General features: G+C 47.1%; 1 protein-coding gene across 1 annotated transcript in view; it reads left to right on the forward strand.

Moving 5' to 3' along the window:
• Nucleotides 1–399: 399 nt before the first annotated feature.
• Nucleotides 400–19,177, forward strand: part of Bicral (BICRA like chromatin remodeling complex associated protein) — a 67,067-nt gene continuing 48,289 nt past the window's right edge. The window contains exons 1-2 of the mRNA XM_087897945.1: nt 400–615; nt 5,295–5,555. The gene's annotated coding sequence lies outside the window, so the exon portion shown is untranslated. The remainder of the gene's footprint in view (nt 616–5,294; nt 5,556–19,177) is intronic.

The raw sequence follows: 19,177 nt of genomic DNA on the forward strand, positions 1-19,177 counted from the left end.
TGTTGTTGTTGTTTGTTTGTTTTTGATACAGGGATTCTCTGTGTAGCTTCCTTTAAAAAAAAAAAGACTTATTTTTTGTGTGCATTTGTGATTTGTGGATGCCTGTGGAGGCCAGAAAAGAACATCAGATCTCCCCGGGCTGGAGTTCCAGGTAGTTATGAGCCACCCATTGGGCTCTCGGGATCAGACTCCGTGGTTCCTCTCTCAGAACAGCAAAGGTTAACTGCCGAGCCATCTCTCCATAGTCACATTGCTTTTAGCAGTCCCGAGAAAAATGGCGACTATTGTGGAGTATCTATTATTTACCACACACTGAAGCAAGAGTTTTATATCACAAATATCCTTTAACTCACATCGCAACCTCAGAGACATGTTTTGCTTATCTCATTTTTTTTACAGGCAGGAAACTGAGAAACATTTAAAAGGCTGGCCAAGGGGTCAGTGAGCTGGCTCAGCAGGTAGAGAAGGCACTTGCTGCCAAGCCTAATGAGTGTCACGTGCCTGTGCACAACACAAACACATATGCACCAAGATGTGGAAAACGGGGGAAAGGTAGGATGAGATGGCGTGCGCCTTTAATACCAGCACTCTGGAGACACAGAGAGGCAGATCACGGTGAGTTCCTGGTTAGCCTGGTCTATATAGTGAGTTCTATGCTAACCTGGGCTACATAGATCCTGTTTCAGCACCACCCCCAAAAGTCACATGTATAAAAAGTAACAGTGGCCCGCACAGTGACCCATATATTTAATCCCAGCACTCAGGAGGCAGAGGCAAGCAGATCTTGTGAGGCTGGCCTAGTCTTCATAGAGAGTTCCAGGTCAGCCAGGGATACATAATGAGATCCTGTCTCAAACAAATAGGGTAGACTCAAATCACACCATAGGCAATAGAAGACTGTTCCTGGCTGCTCCCACAGGAAGAGTGTACAGGCTTATCTGGTTCCTAGTGCCCTGCTAAAGCATCCTTCATGCACTACTTCCTCACGCCCTAAAATAATCCTCAGAGGTGAGTACTATAATTAGCCTCATTTTATAGATGAGGGAGTTGCGCTCTGAAGGGAGGATGACCCGCCAAGTGCCTCCCTTTGTGAGGAATATAGGTGGAATCTGAGCCCACTCGGACTGACTGATGACAGAGCTCTCAAATATTTAGAAGCAGAGGTATGAATAAGGATATGAATCTTATTGATACATATTGAGAATTTAAATTAAAGTTTTATTATTATTGTTTTGTTTTTTCAAGACAGGATTCTTCTTTTCAATAGTCCTGGCTGTCCTGGAACTCAATTTGTAGACCAGGCTAGCCTCAAACTCACAAGAGATCCTCCGCCTGCTTCTGCCTCCAGAGTGCTGGGATTAAAGGCATGCACCACCACAGACCAGTTAAAATTTTATTTTAATTACATTTATTTATTTTTTTGTGTGTGTGCATGTATTTATATCGGGCACATACTTGCTGGGGCATACTTGTGAAGGCCAGAGGACAATTTGTGGGAGTAAGTTCTCTCCTTCACCATGAGAAGTCATGTCATCAGGCTTGGTGACAGATGCCTTTGCCCTGGAGCCATCTGCCAGTCTGAGAATTTAGAATGGTTCTTAGACACTTGCTTCCTTTCTTGGTGGTGCCCCTGTACTTCTGCAGTGGGCATATCTGACTGTCTTACACATGTGCACAATGCTACTTAGCTCCACCATTTGCATCTTCTTTTCTTAATTATGCTTTATTTGGTGTGTGTGTGTGTGTGTGTGTGTGTGTGTTAACATGTCATGGGGTCAGAGGCATTCCTGTTTTTTTTCCTTCCACCATATGGGCCCCAGAAATCTAACTTAGGTCCTGAGACCAGGTGGATAACCCAGCTACCAGCTGAGCCATCTCTCTGGCCTGTGTCTCTTTTAAGAAAAGCCAACTAGCCAATGGTTCACTGTTCTTTTTCTTCTAGTGAGAGGGATTATATTAGGTTGAGCTATATTCCTGACCTTTCACTCTCAGCTGTTATAGCTGTCATGTGAACCCTGGGCCTATTAGAAATTCCAAGTATATCCTACAACATTAAAAAAAAGAATACTCCCCCCCCACCTGTCCCATTTCCCTTGTTTATAGTCACTTAGAAGGGAACCAGTGTATGTGACTAAGTTGTTGATAGTACAATCAAGGTCATTAACATATAGTTAAGCCATTTTAAGAATGTTCTACCAGGGACTGGTGAGATGGCTCAACGGTTAAAAGCACTGACAGCTCTTCCAGAGGACCCAGATTCAAGTCCCAGCACCCACATGGCAGCTCACAACTGTCTGCAACTCCAGTTTCAGGGACTCTGACACCTTCACACCAATGCACATGAAATAAAATAAATTTTAAAAGAAAAAAGAATAAAGAATGTTCTAGCACCAGGCAGTGGTGGCGCTTGCCTTCAATCCCAGCACTCAGGAGGCAGAGGTGGGTGAATCTCTGAGTTCAAGGCCATCCTAGACTACAGAGCCAGTTCTAGGGCAGGCAGAGGTCCTCAAGAAACCCTTTCTCTAACCCACACCCCAGAAATGGAAAGGTCCTGGGGCTTCTGCTCAGAGGTTAGGAGCACCTGCTACTCTTGCAGAGGACCCAGGTTTGGTTCCCAGCACCCTTATGGAGACAGTCAGCCATCTGTAATTCCATTTCCAGAGGATCTAGTGGCTTCCTTGAGCTCGAGGCACACCCATGGTGCAGGCACGCATGCAGGCAAACGTGCAAGCAAACACCCATATACATAAAATAAAACATTTTAAAAAATGGTTCTCTTTGAAAAAAATGAAGTCCTCTTAAAAGGTTTCCGAACCCTACAACTGAGTTTTAAATGTTCTTTGCAAATGCACACCCCTTATTTAAGCCGCTTTCAAAGTCCTATGCGGAAGAGCTCGGAAAGCCGCCTTGGTTTCTCAGCACTCAGTTTCTTCAGTTATCTGGAGACTGGCATTCACCCTGCTGCTGTCCCAGTATTCTGCAAACCCCTCCCCCAGATTTAAAATTAGATTTGACAACTGGCAGTCTCTGGGTAGGTCTTGACTAATTAAAGGGTTGCCCCTCGGCCCGTGCCTCTCCTCTGGACTGACATGCATGACATTGACACAGCAAGACTACAGGTTCCCAAGATACTTGTCAGGCCCAACAGAGGGTAAGTTCTGGAACCCGCCAGCCAGGGCTTCTTCCGTCAGCCCTTATTAGACTTAGTGTCTTCAGACAAATCTTAGAAAGCTAGAGAGTCTGTCTGCAAAATCAGGGTCATTAAACCTTAGCTTCAGCGTTCCTTAGGCTCCAGGGCAAGGTCTTGGGATAGACAATGTGATTAAATACCATAGTACCTAGAGCCCTGTAGCCGCTCTGCGTAGTTCTTATGCTAAAAAGACTGTGGTGCCCTCGGTCATTGTTTTAAAAATTAATTTTGTTCTCGAAGGCTACATAACCAATGCATAATTTATGAGGTGCAATATGTTTATATATTATATACTCATTGTGTAATGATCAAATCGGCAATGGCAGGTCAGATTTAAAGTGAGATTTCTGATTTCCTTGGGATTTTGACCAATGAGGAGGGCTATCTTTCTGAAATCCATTAGTGTTTCATTGGTGCTGTGAGCACCAGCTGTAAGGCTTGCTATGCCCTGGTGGCAATGCACCATCCATGGACTCTTCGGAAATGCTTTTCTTCCAAATGGGTGTTCTAATTAGATTCCCACCAATCCAAAGGCACTTTAAAACATGTTAAAATTTTCCCAAGCCAATTTGAAAACTGGTTGGCCCAACCGTCAAGTATAGAGAAATATGCTAATTTATGCAAGGACTCCTGGTCCAGGAGGGCCTTGACTGAATTTAAAGCAGATAAATAAATAAAAGGCTTCTAAGAAAAAACGAGCGCAGTGATAGATACTGTGTGACACTAAGTCACTGAGTGTGTCTTCCAGTCAGGTCTCAGTACAAAGACACAATATATAGAACGGTAGAGTGGCCATTGCTAACACAAGAGGCGACTTGCTTTTGGAAAAGATGTTGAACATGGCAACATTGTATGGCAGCTCTGACACATTTGTTTTGTGAAGTGTAGTTTAATTACATGCTTATATAAGTAAGCAAGGTGCATAAAGTGTGTGTGTGTGTGTGTGTGTGTGTGTGTGTGTGTGTGTTGGGGTCAAACCTAGGGTCACACATTCCTAGAACATGTTCTTGCTTTACCACTCACAGACCCCACTTCTGCCATTAAGGTTTAGCTCTGTTTTGTACTAAGGGATATAGAAACCAGACAATATTTTAAAGAATTTAATCTGGGGATAATTTTATTTAGAACTCACCAGGCACATATTTATCAACAAGACCTCACCAACTTCACATATCCTTAGAAGACTTTTTAGGTTTAAAACTGCATCTTTAAGCTTGAATTACATTCACGCAGAATTCATATCTCACCTATTTCTGATATTTAAAACAAGTGACCCCCCCCAGCTATATTTTGTGGGTATTGGTAATTAGGCTACAAAGAACTCTTATAAGGAACGTTTATTTAAATGCTTTTCTTACTACTAGGTGGTTTAAGAAGTTTCAACAATTTGAAATTTAAAACAGGTGGTAATTATGGTTGGGCCAAGGGGCGCTAAAGGGTTCTTAGCTTCCTTTTTAAGAAAGAGAGTTACTTAATGCAAACTTCCCAAACACGGAGATAAAAGATAGCAACATAAATAAAGCAGGGGAGGGGATACTCAGCCTCTCTCCTTAGGCACTAGTTTTGTTTTCCTTTTAATGGTAGGATTTCTCACAGATAAGATTTCACAGCATTGCAGAGTGGAAAGGGGTATTATAAAGTTAGTAGTACATTAGTAGTACATGAGAAACTTAAGGCTAAGCCAGTTATCTGCCAGGCTTTAGTTTTTAAAAATATGCTTTTTTTTTTTTTTTTTGGTGACTGGCGCTACTGGAGTTCTAAACTAATTTTTATTTTTCCTTACCCTACCCTCCAGGTTAAGCTAAAACTCTGTGTGTGTATGTGTGTGTGTGTGTGTGTGTGTGTGTGTGTGTGTGTGTACAGGGCCCCTGAGGAGAATCAGCTCACATCTTGTAGATGGGGGAGGAGGTTGGGTACACAAATAAATGTTTCTTAAATAGACCCCAATACATTTCAATACCCCCCCCCCAAAAAATCCAAAAGAAACAGAAGTCACCAGGCTGGGAGCTTGTGTTTTTTGGTTTTGTTTTGTTGTTTTTGAAAAAAATTAAAATTTTTAATTAAAGAAATCCTCATCTTTGCTTTTTTTTTTTTTTCTCACTAGGCAAGAACCGAAGTTTGAGGTAGACGAGCAGGCGAGCCGTTTGCCCGGGCGCAGAGCATGAAGGCCGGGCGGGCGCGGGGAGCGGGCGCCCGCCGCCCGGCGCGGGGGTGAGCGAGAGAGAGAGCGGAGCGCGTGTGGCCGGCGCCGCTCGGCCTGGAGCTCCCGCGCCCGCGCCCCGCGCCCCGCGCCCGCCGCCGCCGCCGCCGCCCCTGGTGCGATGGCGCAGAAACCCCGTTGACAAGGCACTGCTTTTTCATGACGGTGAGTTTCCCTTTGAGTGTATTATAATTTTGTGATAAAAATTTCAAGGAGAAAAAAAAAACACAACCTCCTTCCTCTGCCTCTTTTTTCCTTCGGGGAGGGGAGAAGCGAGGGAAGAAGGAGAAGGGGGGGGAGCTGGAGATAGATCTCCAGCCAGACAGAAAAGAAAGAGGAGCAAATTAAACACCGAGTTGCCAAAACCAGGATATTAGGTTTCAGCCCAGAGAGCTATTGGCTAAGGCTGTGTTTTTTTTTTTGGGGGGGGGGTGGGTTTGTGGGTGGGTGATGGTGGTGGTGGGTGGATGTTTAATGGACACGGAGAAAAGGGAAATCTAGTGTGGATGCCTCTCCCAGCGCCGCCGGGGCCCTGGGAAGACCAAGTTCAGTGTCTCGGGCGGGGGTGCGGGTGGACCGGGGGCGGCGGCGCCGGGCCGGGGGGCGCCGCGGCCGCGTGGGGGGGCCTGGCGCCTGCCTTTTTTCCCCCCCTTCCTTTTTCTTCCTTTTTTTTTTCTATCCGCGGATGCAAATTTCTGGAGCGGGGAGTGGGAGAGCTCGGGAAGGGGGGGTGTGGGATAAAAAAGGAGGGGAGGTGGCGGCGTGGCGGTTGGCGGTGGGGAGGGGAGGGGAGGGAAGCCTTTTAATGACTCATTGATTGAGCCGCTTTCAAATTAGTTGTGTGCGCGGAGTGTGTGCGAGTGTGTGTATTCCGCCCCCCGGAGCCGCCCGGGAGCCGCGGAGGAGGGAGCGGGGCTCGGCGGGGCCGCGAGCAGGGGGCGAGGGAGGGCCTGGAGTGACGGCGGCCGAGCAAGAAAAATCAGCTTTCCCAATCTCCTCCCCTCGCTTCTTCACACACCCCTCCGTCCCTTCTCTCCCACTCTCTTCCTCGGAAGCTCTTGGGTGTGAATCGCCTTTTCTTGCTTCTCAGCAAAATGGGGCCGGCGTCGGCCGAGGCGCGGGGAGGGAGGCGCCGGGGACGGCCAGGAGCCGGCTACATTTTCGGCCGGGCGGCTCCCTCCCTTCCACGGCATCTACGCGCGGGAGAGGCCGTGATCGAGGCTGGGCCCGGGACAGCGCGGGCCGCCCGGCCTCCTGGGCCTCATCCTCGGCCTGGGCCACAGCGCCAGCCCGCACTCGGTCGCCGGCGGCCGGCCAGGCACTGCCGAGGTCCCGCGGCCCCGAGCTGGTACGAGCCTCCCCGCCGCGTTCGCTGGGCCGTGCTGGGCCGCCTGAGGCCGGTGTAAGCCGGCGGGCCGGGAGACGAAGAACCGAGGCGGACGGTGGCTTTTGAGAGTGGCCTTTTGTTTAATTTTTTTTTTCTTGTCTTGGTCTTATTTTTAACTTTTTTAGCCGAGAGGGCTTCGCGCCCCCCGCCCTTCCCCGAGTCACCCGAAAGCGGCTTCTCTGGGTGGGGGCGGCGGGCTGGAGGGCGCTAAGATGGCGCTGGGCCTGGCCTGCGGCCAGGGCTGGTGGCGCAGTTGCTCGGTGGCCGCCATCTTCCCTCGCGGCGGGCGGCGCCCCGTGTGGAGGAGGCAGGCCGGACCCGGCGCCGCCAAGCCGGAGCCCCGGAGCCACGCGCGGGCCGCCGGGTCCTGTGGATGGAGCCCGCGCGGCCACTGCGACCCCAGACCCAAAGGCTGGCTTGCTGGGTTGGGCGCAAAGGGGCGGCGGCGCCTTGCTTTTGTCTCAGGCCGAAAATAGTGGGATGCGGTCGGCTTCCTGGGTGGACGGGCTCCCTCCCTGACGCCCTGCAGCCTGCTGGGTTTTTCTCCTTTGACCTCGGTCTGGAAGGCTTAGTCTTACAGCCCCGGCCGAGGGCAGGGTTTTGAGACCTCTTACTCTGTCCCCTTGGTTATTGGGATTAGGGTCCCAGCTTTTAAAGCCAAGGACAGGGCCGGTGTGCCTTCCAATAACATGCTCCTCCTGTACTCTCCATTTTATCCATTTATGTTTAGTTGGTTGTATTGTAAAACAGTCTGGAGAAATACCTGGATCAGATTGTGGGAACGGGACGGTTGCAAGTAATTTCTAGTTTGGGCCTTCATAGTACTCCAAAAATAAGTCTCTTTAAACTGCTGTGAAGAGATTCAAATAAGCTTCAAATGCACTTTTTCACTTTCTAAAAGACAAAGCTTGTTTCCTTATATAGATATACCAGGGAGGAGTGTAGCTTTCTTAAATTGTTACAGGAGCGCAGTCTGGAAAGGTCAGGAGGTACTCGGGGATGGAAATAGTTAATTTTCTAGTGGGTAAAGGCAACATAGTGTCCTTGGTTTCTTTGTGTATCTGAATACAACAGTGTAGGTTGTGGATGGAAGGGGCCCGGCCATAAGTCCTGCCGCATAGTGAACACTTCTAGTCCAGGGACTGTTTGGTTCTTTAAATACTTCCTGTTTGTTCTTTCATCCCAGAGTACACTGTTTTATTAATCTAGTTGTCCAGGGTTGTGCCATTTTAAGCAGCAAAGTTTGCATTCCACAAAAACCTCCACACCTGTGATTTCTGAGCCTTGATTATGAAAATTAACGTTCTAAATTACAGATTTGTCATCTTTATTGTTTACCAAGACCAGCTGTGTCCTTCAGTAATATAATAGGCAGCTTGAGCAGGTACTTCCACCAGGGAAGTAGGTATTCCATCAGGGAATAGTCTGAATAAGAGTCCATTGTCCAGAGCCCTCTGGGAGAGCCCAGCACAGAGCAGATTAGGAGCATCCTCTAACGAGACTGTACACTGTGTTACTTTGTTTTATTGCGAGAGGTGGGGGTGTTGCAACATCAGAATTGAGGCCCATATTATTTTAGTTTGTGTTACTGCTTACATCATTGTCTTATCTTTCTCTTCCTGCCAGTTATTAAGTCATTGAAAACATTTCCTTGTAGAAAGCAAGCTTAGATATCCTGAGACTTGAAAATCTTACGACTCGAGCTTGCTTCTGAGTTTGTTACTGGAGCATTTTTTTAAATTTACATGTTAATTTATTTTGTATGTGTGTAAGATCATGTATGTGAAGTGCAGGCATGGACGTCAGAGGAAGTCCCGTCCACCATGTGGCTTCTGAGGATTAAGCTCAGGTCGTTAGGGTTGGCAACAGATCCCCTTTTCCCTCAGCCTCTCAACAGCCCTATTACTGAAGTTCTTAGGGCAAAAGCCCTGACCCTGGCAGTCCCAACAGGCTAGACTCTTGGACACCAATAAAAGAGACAGTGGCCACATCGGGAAGTGACCATGAACTCCATTTTCCAGGTGCTGACACCACCCACTGAGCTACACACACACACCCCACCAACCAGGTTTGAGGTTAAACAGGAAGAACTGGGTCAGGAAAGCAAGAGGTGGGGGTAGAATTGCAGAGATCTGGTCAGGTTGTTGTCTGGTTTTGAAGAGAGCAGCAGTTCCTTCTGCTTCAGGAGGCCGCCTCCCCACCACAGTCTCTGGCTTTAGGCAGACCTACACTGCTTCTGGGAGTTGGGGGCCCAACCACAAAGATGGTTGTCAGTGGATCCTCTTTGTTCCTGGGACTCAAGGCAACACCAGAGGAAAGATAAGAATGTCACAGATCCAGAGAGAAACCAGATAAAGTTAGGCCTTCAATTCAGGACAGGCCAAACAGGCAAGATACCCATGCAACCGAGAAAACATCAAGACTTAAACAAAAAGCCAAAAGAAGCCAGGCATGGTGGTGCACTCCTTTAACCCCAGCAGAGGCAGGGGGATCTCTGAGTTCCCTGATCTACAAATGGAGTTCCGGGACAGCCAGAGCTGTTGCACAGAAAAACCCTGCCTCGAAAAACAACCAAAAGTATGTAAACAGATTTACTTCAAAGTGACTCTGGTCTTTGGCAGAAATTCAGTAAAGGTTTAAAACAATGGTTTCTGTAAACAAACTAGCCCCTAGGGAAAGAGCAGTTGATTTTAGAGCAGTGTTAGTGGGCTACAGCCAGCAGCAGGAGACAGTGAGCCCTGGCAGAGGAACTGGAGACGGCCATTTTCTCCCCAGTAGAGATGCCGTGAACTGAGCCCTGAATGAGCTCATGTTAGCTGGGTTGACATTCCAAGCCTCTGTGGAGGGCAGAGGGTTAGACGAGTTCAGTGAGGAAGAGAACATTGCAAAGCTGCATTGGGGCTTCGATTAGGCCATATGGGAAATTTTCAAGAGTTTTGTCCAAATGGCAGTGAGAAGCTATTGTAGTTTTAATTACATCAGGGTTGTGGGGGTGGGATGGGTATTTGAACCCAGGGATTCATGCATGCTAAAGAGCATTCTACTACTGTGCTACATACCAAGTCCTTGACTTTTGTTTTTTGTTTTTGGGGACAAGGTTCCTCTGTAAAAGCCTGATGTCCTGGAACTCACTGGATATCAGGCTGGCCTTGAACTCAGACGTCTGCCTGCCTCTGCCTCCCAAGTGCTGGGATTAAAGGTTTATACACACACAGTATAAACAGTATTTTTTAAATATTTGTGTGATCTCAAACTCCTGTGATCATGTGATCCTCCTGCCTCAGCTTCCTGTGTCCTTGGTGCACAAGGCCGAGTTAGAAAGGCTTGCATCATAGGCTGGCTCTGGAGTCTTAAGAGTGCCTTCATTTTGGGGCCAACTCCTGGGTGACTGACGGTGCCTCTCACCTCTGGGGAAGACTAGAAGAGGACTAGACAGGGTGTAGCGAGGGTTCTGTGGGACCTGCAGTGTTTCTAGATACTTTGTAAGTGGTGGGTGTGTCTGGGACTAGCCAAGGTCATCTGTGGTCACAGCACTTTCTTCTTAGGAGGGAGAGCGATAGGGCTAGGTGACAAGGACTATAATCTGTCCTGTTCAGGAGGGAATGACTGCCTTTATCAAGTGCCGCTGACAGGTTTGCCTCTGGCCCGTGGGCTGGACCATTCTGTCAGGTAGCTTGTGTGGTGCGTGGATAGCGCTTAGTGGGAGAAAGTCCAGCAGCGCCTGGGTAAAGAAGGGCTGGAAGAAGAGAGTGTGTGGGGTGTAAATGGTGGGAGGTCAGTTGCGTTCTTGTGTGTATATGGTAAGAGGAGAGAATGCTTGAACTATGGTGGGTGGGTGGATGTGTTTGGAGGTCAGAGTCAGTTCTCCCTCCGCCTTTAACGTGGTCCTGGGGATCAAACCCATCATCAGGCTTGGGCAGCAAGCACTTGTCCTCCTGAACCATCTTGCTGACCCAGAAGTTCTTTTCCACATAAGCTTAGAGTATCTATCAAAGAGGGGGAGAGAAATAAAACAAGCAAGTCCAATAAAAGGGTAGAACAAAGAATTCCCAGTCTAGGAGCTGGCTTGTGGGAATGGGAGGCAGACAGCAGAGTGGAAGGCAGGAAAGTGAGCACAGATTAAAGGGCGCCTGGGTAGCAAGGGCTGTTGTGTGTTCTTGGGTTTCTATGTGAAAACAGAGTGACTGGTTTCAGAAGGAAATCTGTTGGTCATCTAAGGCTTTGGGGCAAATGGTTCCTAAGGTAGTGTTGCTGGGAGTGTCAGCTGTGTGACAAGCCTGGAGCCCTGAGTCTGACAGTGACATGCTCTGGACTGCTGTGCGTCTCTCCAGCCCCACGTTTGACTCTATCTTTGTGCAGTCACATTAGGGGGAAGAGTGGTGTGGTGAAAAAAATTAGTATCTAAAAGTAGCAAGGGAGATGTGTGAAACCCCTTAACTTTTTGCTTTCTCTTGAGTCAGCTGTTAGTTTTTCTTCAGGTTCCTGTCCCCTGAAGTGGCTACAAAATAACAGTAGAGGGAAATTAGGGGGAAAATGCCTTAACCAGTTCTTTAAAGTCTTGATTTGTTTAATTATCAGTTTCTTAATAAAGTTGTAAATTGAACACTTCCTGTTCTTGTGGCTTCTTTGGCTCACTGGCTGCAAACACATAAACACTGAATTAGCAGAAACCGAAGTGCAGAAGTCTGTTGTCTCTCAACGTGACTTATTTCAGGTCCACCAAAATCCAACTTCCTTGAATAATCAGGAACTCAACTTTGTTCCCGGCTAGAACTTAAATATTTCGCGAAGAACATGAGTGAGCCAGAAACATGATTTGTTAGACTTTGATCCAGCCTCTCACCCTGACGGCTGTTTAATAGATTCTGAAGTTGCTGGGTATGGTGGCACATCCCTCTGATCCCAACTCTGCGAGGCAGAAGCAGAAGGATCTTTGACTTTGAGGCTAGTGTGGGGACTGGAAAGATGGCTCAGAGGTTAAGAGCACTGGCTTCTCTTCCAGAGGTCCTGAATTTAGTTCCCGGCAACCATATGGTGGTTCCCAGCCATCTGTAATTAGATCTGTCACGCAGATAGAACACTGTATACATAATAAATAAAAGAGAGAGAGAAATGAGGCTGGTGTGATTGTTCTACAATGTGGGTTCTAGGCCTGTACCAAAAGCATACATTGCTAAGGTCTCGCAGGAACACTCAGGTTCTATCCCCAGTTTTTACAATGTGAAAAGAAAAAGTAGCTTGCCTGAGGCCCATTGTTGAGGCCCCTGCACTACATTTTGCCATTCATGTTAAACTGCTTAATCTACAGCTAGTAACTGAGAAGTTTCAGGTCTACAAATTAAACTTGACCCTAATCAAGCACAGTGTCACTTTCCTGTGGTGTTGGAGGCTTAGGAGATTGAAGTAGGAGGACCACTTGAGACCAAGAATTTCAGTCCAGCCTGGACACGAGTTTTTTTTAAAAAAGTAAAATCAAGGCTGCTGAGATGGTTCAGTGGTGAAACCAGTTGCTATGCAAACCTGATCCCTTCGTAGATGCCAGGGTGGAAGGGGACAGCTGCGTCCAGCTTCAGCACACATGCCACAAAAGGCGCTCATGGGATAATAATGACGGTTTTATATCCCGTGCTCTTGGGAGGAGTCAGGTCTCCCCGGCAGAGTGATTTAGAGGCCCGAGTCACCACACACAGTGCACTGGTGCTGGGCATCACCCAGGGCTTTAGGCATGCTTGTCACATTCATGCTCAACCCTGTTTTATTGCTTTTAGACAGGGTCTCACTATGTAGCTGGCCTAGAACTCATTTCCTACCAGAGACTGGACTCAAACTCACAGAAGTCCTGCCTCAGCTTCCTGAATGCTGGGATTGCTTTTGTGCCTGATTGAAATTCTGTTTTGTTTTTGTGGTTCTGTTTTGTTTTTTAGGATTTTATTTTAATCTTTTGTGTATAGATATTTTGCCTGCATTTATGTACGTGCACCACATTCATACAGTGCCCTTGGAGGCCAGAAAGTTCGTCAGATCCTTTGAAACTGGAGTTACAGGCATTTATGAGCTGCCATGTGTGTGCTGGGAACTGAGCCTGGGTCTGCAAGAGCAGCCAGAGCTCTTAGCCTCTGAGCCATCGCTCCAGCCTGGTGTTCTGGTTTTGATTTGAAGTTACTTTTAGCATTTAATAAATGAAGCAAACTACATTTATATTTTTCTTTGAACTCTGGAACTTCCTAGAAGTGCAAATACGCATACTTAGAAATAGGCTAATTAATTCTTCCCTGTGTTGATGTTCTGATTACACAGACCTGTGAACACGTGACTTCAGAATTGTGGGAGTCCAGCCTGGGTTCCTCTAGGTGTGATCACACATGAGGAAAAGGCTCGCCACCGAGATGTGCTTGGAGCGGTGTCTGCTCTCCATCCTCTCTTTTCCTCCTTCTTTCCTTGAGAGTCTGTCCTGCCTAGGCTGGCCTTGAGCCCTTGGCAACCTTGCTTGAGCCCCAAGTACTGGGATCACAAGCATGTGCCAGCGTACCTGGCGTTCCAGATAGCTCCCCCCCCCCACTCTTTTAAGCCAGGCGTGGTGGCACACACTTTTAATTCCAGTACTAGGGAGGCAGAGGCAGTCAGATCTCTGTAAATTTGAGGCCAGCTTGGTTTACATAGTAGTTCCCAGACAGCCAGGACTGTTACACAGATAAACCCTGTCTAAAAAAATGATTTTTTTTAGAATAGCTATTTTACTTTAGAGGTCTGCTTCTCTTTACGAGGTGGACTTTTGGCCAGTTGTGGTGGCACACACCTGTTACCCCAGACTCAGGCAGAGGCCAGCCTGCTCTACATGACAAGTTCCAGATTAACTAAGACTACATAAATCCTGTCTCAAGAAAAAAAAAAGGTCAAGAATTTTTGTGTTGCATAACGTGCACAGCTTTCATTTTCTGTTAGAGCATATGTGATGTCCATGAAACAATTTAACAGGGAATGGAAAGAATAATATCAAGAAAAGTGGGGTAACCACGATGATTGAAAAAGAAGGCCTAGAGAAGCTTAGCTGAATGTAAAACTGCACGATCGTGTCACATGCCTTGATGCGTTATCACTTAAAATAGACTGAGGTACGGGTAGGCGGATACACTGCTTGCTGCCCAAATGGATCAGCCAGAGTTCGGATCCTCAGAACCCAAGCAAATGCTGGGTTCGCATGGTGGCCCACCTGTAATTCTAGCTGTTGGAAGGTGAGCAGCCTGGCTAGCTAGAAGAGTACATTCGTGAGCGCTCAGCTCAGTTGAGACTCCGCTTCAGTGAATAAGGTAGAGAGCAGTAAGGATCCAATGTTGAATTCCACATGCATGCACACGTACATACCACACATATAACACATGCAAAAAGATACTAGCTTATCTTTGATATTTGAGAAACTTTATAAAGTCAGCTTATCCATATGGCTTCAACTGCTAGTGGGAAATATTCAGGAAACAATCCCACGGACTCATCCTCTTTTAAGGAATACAGTGTAACAACTGTTTACATAACAGTTACACTGTGTTTGAATTTGTAGGGTAAAGGACTGAGGCTGCAATTGAGTGGGTGGAATGCTGGTGTGCACGAAGCTCTGGACGTGCTGTCTCAAGCACTGCATTAGCTGCGTCTTGGTGGTCATACCATCCCTGATCATGACAATGAGTTTGATTTTATATATATTCATCTTCAAAGTATTTTTAGCACATGCCTTTAACCCCAGCGTTTGCAGGAGGGTATCTGTGAGATCAAGCCCAGCTTGATACCCTTCCAAAAAAATATATTTTCCATCCTTTTAAGTTTAATTCTAAATAACCTAACTTTTGTACATTATTCTGTGGGTTTTGATTTCTTGGTTGGTTGGTTGGTTGGTTGGTTTGTTACCAGGGATCAAACCATTGCCAGGGAAGTGTTTCACCACCAAGCTCTAACCCCAGCCCCAGCCCTATCAAGTACTTATTTATTGGGTTTTTTTATAAGTTTATTTTTTTTATGTGCATTGGATTTTTGCCATGGGTGTCTTCCCATCTCCCCTCATGTCCCAGCTCAGCCTGGTCGTGTCCACTCTGGACTCTCCCAGATGACCCTGCCTCTGGCTGTGCGCTCTCTCCCTTTTATCTGTAACAAACTTTCTCCTCCACCATACCCAAGAGCAGTCATATCCTTTCTTTCTTTCCCTTTTTCTTTCTTTCTTTTCCATTCATTTGGTGCTGAAACCCAGGAAGAAAAGAAGAAATAAAGAAAAAAATTAATAGCTCGTCCTGGGTGTCAGGAGCAGATGAATGAAAAGCTCAGAGGGAAGGAGTGCTCCTGGGTGTGGTTTAGGAGAAAGTTATTACAGCTAAAAGGGGGACACAGCCAGAGGCATTGCCATCTGGGAGAGTCCAGAGCGGACATGATCACACTGAGCTGTGCCTTGTGAAGAGAGGGAGAGGGGAAGAGAGAGGATAGAGAGGGGAAACTAGATACAACGACCAGGAGGCGGGTATGCCAGCCAGGAGGGCCCTGTGACAGCAGGAACCGAGGGAAGCAGGGAGAACCTGACAATCTGCTTTGATATATTAAATAGGCACCTCAGCCATTGACCCAGGTTTGAAGCCTAACTGGAGGCAGGTGCCTTTACCTCACCTATCTCCTGAGCCCCCCGCCCCACATCAAGTATTTATTAAATGCTAATTATGTGCAGAGCATTTGGAGAGAGAGCATTGGAGTCACAGATAGATCCTGGAGGATGATAGTTCCATACAGGAAAATAACCAATGGTACATGCCTAAGTGGTGGGAACAAAGAGAAAATGCCTTCATTGAAGTGGCATGGGAGCATCTCTCTGCTCATTCATTCATTCAGCAAACATTAAACAGGTTTACCAGGTACTCTTGTGGGCTTTCAGGGTGTTTCCATGAATCACTAACCTACATCTTTTGCTCTCAGGGGAGAAGCAGGAGAACCTGAGTTTTAAAAAAAATTATGTAGTGTGCTTGGGGGGAGATAGAGGTGGAGGATGTAAGAGCTGGACTAGCTAGGAACGAGCTTGCCGCTCTGGAGGGTGGCGGGCCAGGCAGACAGTATGGACTACAAGGCCTGAGTGAAGAGCATGTCTGGTGAGTCCTGGGCTTGGCTGGGAGGTGGATGCACAAAACATCTGTGTAGGTCATCACAGACATGTATGGCTGAGCGTGAAAAAGCTAGGTTGACTTTTAGAGGAGGGAGAATGGGGTTTCTTTGGGGGAAGGTTGTTTTAGAGGGGCACTCTCAAGGTGGGACAAAGGGAAGGGACAGAGGCAGAGGGATCTTTATTTTCACCTGAGAGGTGAAAATAACTTTTATCAGTGAAGCATCAGTGGTGGCGGCTATGCCTTAGAGCGCTAGCCAGGAGCATCCTCAGTGGGCAGCCCAGTATAAGAGAAAGGGCAGTCAGGAGGAGTGTTTTGGTTTCTTTGTTTTTTTTGTTTGTTTGTTTGTTTGTTCATTTGGTTTTAGGTTTTTTTGTTTGTTTGTTTTTGCTTTTTTTTTTTGCTTTGCTTTTTGTTTTCTCATTTTTATTTTTGTTTTTCTAGACAGGGTTTCACTGTGTAGCTCTGGTTGTCTTGAAACTCACTCTGTGGGCCAGGCTGGCCTCAAACTCACAAAGATCCCCTGCCTCTGCCTCCTGAGTGCTGGGATTAAAGACATGCACCACCACCTGGCTGGAGGAGGGTTTGTTAACCAGGATAGATGATGGCGCATGCAGAAAAATTTAGATGGGGAAAACCAAAATGAGCTGGAGAATGCCTGAAAGAGGCAGGGAGTAGTGAACATCGTGGGGTGAAGGTGAAGAGAAAGGTCTAGGAGAGAGGAGGCTGGGAAGGCATGTCACAGCCCGCTGTGAAGCGCACTAAGCATAAGGCCAAAGGTTAACTTTGCCTGCCTGTCACAAAATGTTTTCAAGCAACGCAGCCCTTAGGGGATCTAAAGATCAGTGTAGTCAGCAGCATCAGGAACAGGCAGGTCTGAGCCCGTTACACCGTATCGTCTCTCCGAACAAATGTGCCCCTGGTTTTTCCCTCTTTTTCTACTTTACAAGCTTTCTGCGGTGTTAAGTGGAAAGCAGTGTAGATTTCACCCCCCCCACCCCCCAGGTCAGATTCGTGGCTGATGAGATGGCTCCATGAATTAAGCACTCGCTGTGCTAGCATGAGAACTCAACTCATGGGATCCCCAGCACCCAAATAAAAGCCAGGCAGACTGGCAGCTGCCTGTGATCCCACACCCAAGAGGCAGGGACAGTGACCAGGGCAAGCTGGTTAGCTGCTTCAACTTTGGGTTCAACTGAGAGACCCTACCTCCATAAGTAAAAGTGGCTATCAATTAAGGAAGACATCTGAATAACTTCACATTCCACACATGCATGCACACGTACACAGCCTTCCACACATGCATGCATTCAAATGTGAACACAGCCATACATATGCAAACCTCAAACACAGAGAGCACAAAGTCAAACTCAGCTGAAGAGGGTGCTCAGTGCTTTACTAGTATTCTCAAAGCCTTGGGTTCAGTCCCCAGCATGGCATAAATTGGGTGTGGTGGTGCATCCGTACAATCCTAGTGCCCAGGAAGTGGACGCAGGAGGATTCTAAACTCAAGGTCATTCTTGGTTATTTAGCAAGTTCCAGGCCAGTCCATGGGGAGCAGTCAGGTGGCATAGACAAGACAAAACAGCTTTTGGAGTTGGGCACACTGCAGATGCTAGTTCTGTGCTGGGTGAGTGGTTCTCAGACTTGACCTGGCGTCAGGTCCCCCGGAAAGCATTTAGAGACGGAGTTTCGATGGCAGAGTATGTATTACTCATGTATTATTGTATTACTCATGTATTAGCACACATGAGGCCTTGGGTTCAACCTGCAGGAGCAACAGGAAGTGATTTGGGTAAATACTGTTCATCCCCACCCCCTTTGCAGTTGAAGGGATGGAACTCAGGATCTTGTGCATGCCAGATGGCACTGTGTGCTATGCTGTGCCCTGTAACAAGTCCCCTCCTCCCAGCCTCCTCTTCCCCTTTTTATTTTAGATTTGTTTTATTTTATGTGTATGAATGTTTTGTCTACATGTATGTGTGTGCCACACTTTCATACCTGGTGACCATGGAGGCTAGTAGAGGGTGTCAGACCCTTGGAACTGGAGTTATAGAAGGTTGTGAACTGCTGTGGGTGCTGGGAACTAAACCCAGGTCCTCTGCAAGAACAGCCAGTTAAGAGTAACCACTGAGCCATCTCTCCAGGCCCTCCTCCTCCTCTTGAGGTAGGGTGTCACCATGTGTTACCCAATTCTGTGTTACCCCCTCGGTACAGTTTGTGTGCCACTGTACCATACGGGAGTCAGGTAAGGGCCTGGAGATTGAAAAAACATACAAGAGACCTGGGTCATTCAAAAGGAGATCAGCTGAATGCCGTTTTTTCAACTTCGGGGAAATCCTATTATACCTAGCTGCTGCACAAGGATTTCTGCCCAGGCAGGTGGGAAATTACCATACCAAAGATGAAACAATGCCTACAGCTAATCACCAGGCGAGGCAGAGGGAGCACAGGAACAAACAGAATATTTTAGCTGGCTGACCAGAAACTGTCCTCAAGATGCACCCCAGAAGCAGGGGCAGACCCAGGCCCTACAACCATGTAGCCGAGGCTAGCCTTGACCTCACTCTCCTTTGTGAGCCTCCTATGTAGCTGGCCTGTGCCACCATGCTCGGCTCAATTCTTCAAGCTTAGATTTCTTTCTTATTTGTAAGGAACAACAAGGAGATAATACCTAAGCGAATATTTTATTTTTGATTTGTTGTTGTTGATTTCAAGACAGAGTTTCTCTGTGTATCCCTGACAATTCTGGAACTCACTCTGTAGACCAGGCTGACCTTGAACTCAAAAGATCTGCCTGCCTCTGCCTCTGAAGTATTGAGATTAAGAGCATGTGCCACCACTGCCCAGCCCAATATTTTCTTAAACCAGATTCTCTGAGTTTCTAGGCCTAAATTTTAACATGGTGGCCAGTTAACATGTGGCTGTTAGCACTGAGATGTGGTTGATACCACTTACCAAGTCTAAAGTCCACACAAGAGTTTGAAGATTATATGAAAACCAAGAATGCAAAGTATCTTGTTACTATGTCAGTTACATGTTCTAACTAATATCTTAAATATGCTGGGCTATTTATAATAAAGTTAGTTATACTTTAAAAAATTTGGGGCACTGAACCTGGGAGGTAGCTCAGTGTAAACCACTTGCCCTAGCGCCTGAATTCCTGAGCTTGCTGCCCGAACCCATGTCCAAAGCCAGCTGTGGTGGATTGCATCTGCAGTCCTACCAGTCCAGTGGGAAGGGTGGGACGTGAACAGGAGAGCAGGTTTAAG

This window comes from Myodes glareolus, chromosome 18 (assembly GCF_982192425.1).
Source record: "Myodes glareolus chromosome 18, mMyoGla1.1, whole genome shotgun sequence".
Lineage (NCBI taxonomy): Eukaryota > Metazoa > Chordata > Mammalia > Rodentia > Cricetidae > Myodes > Myodes glareolus.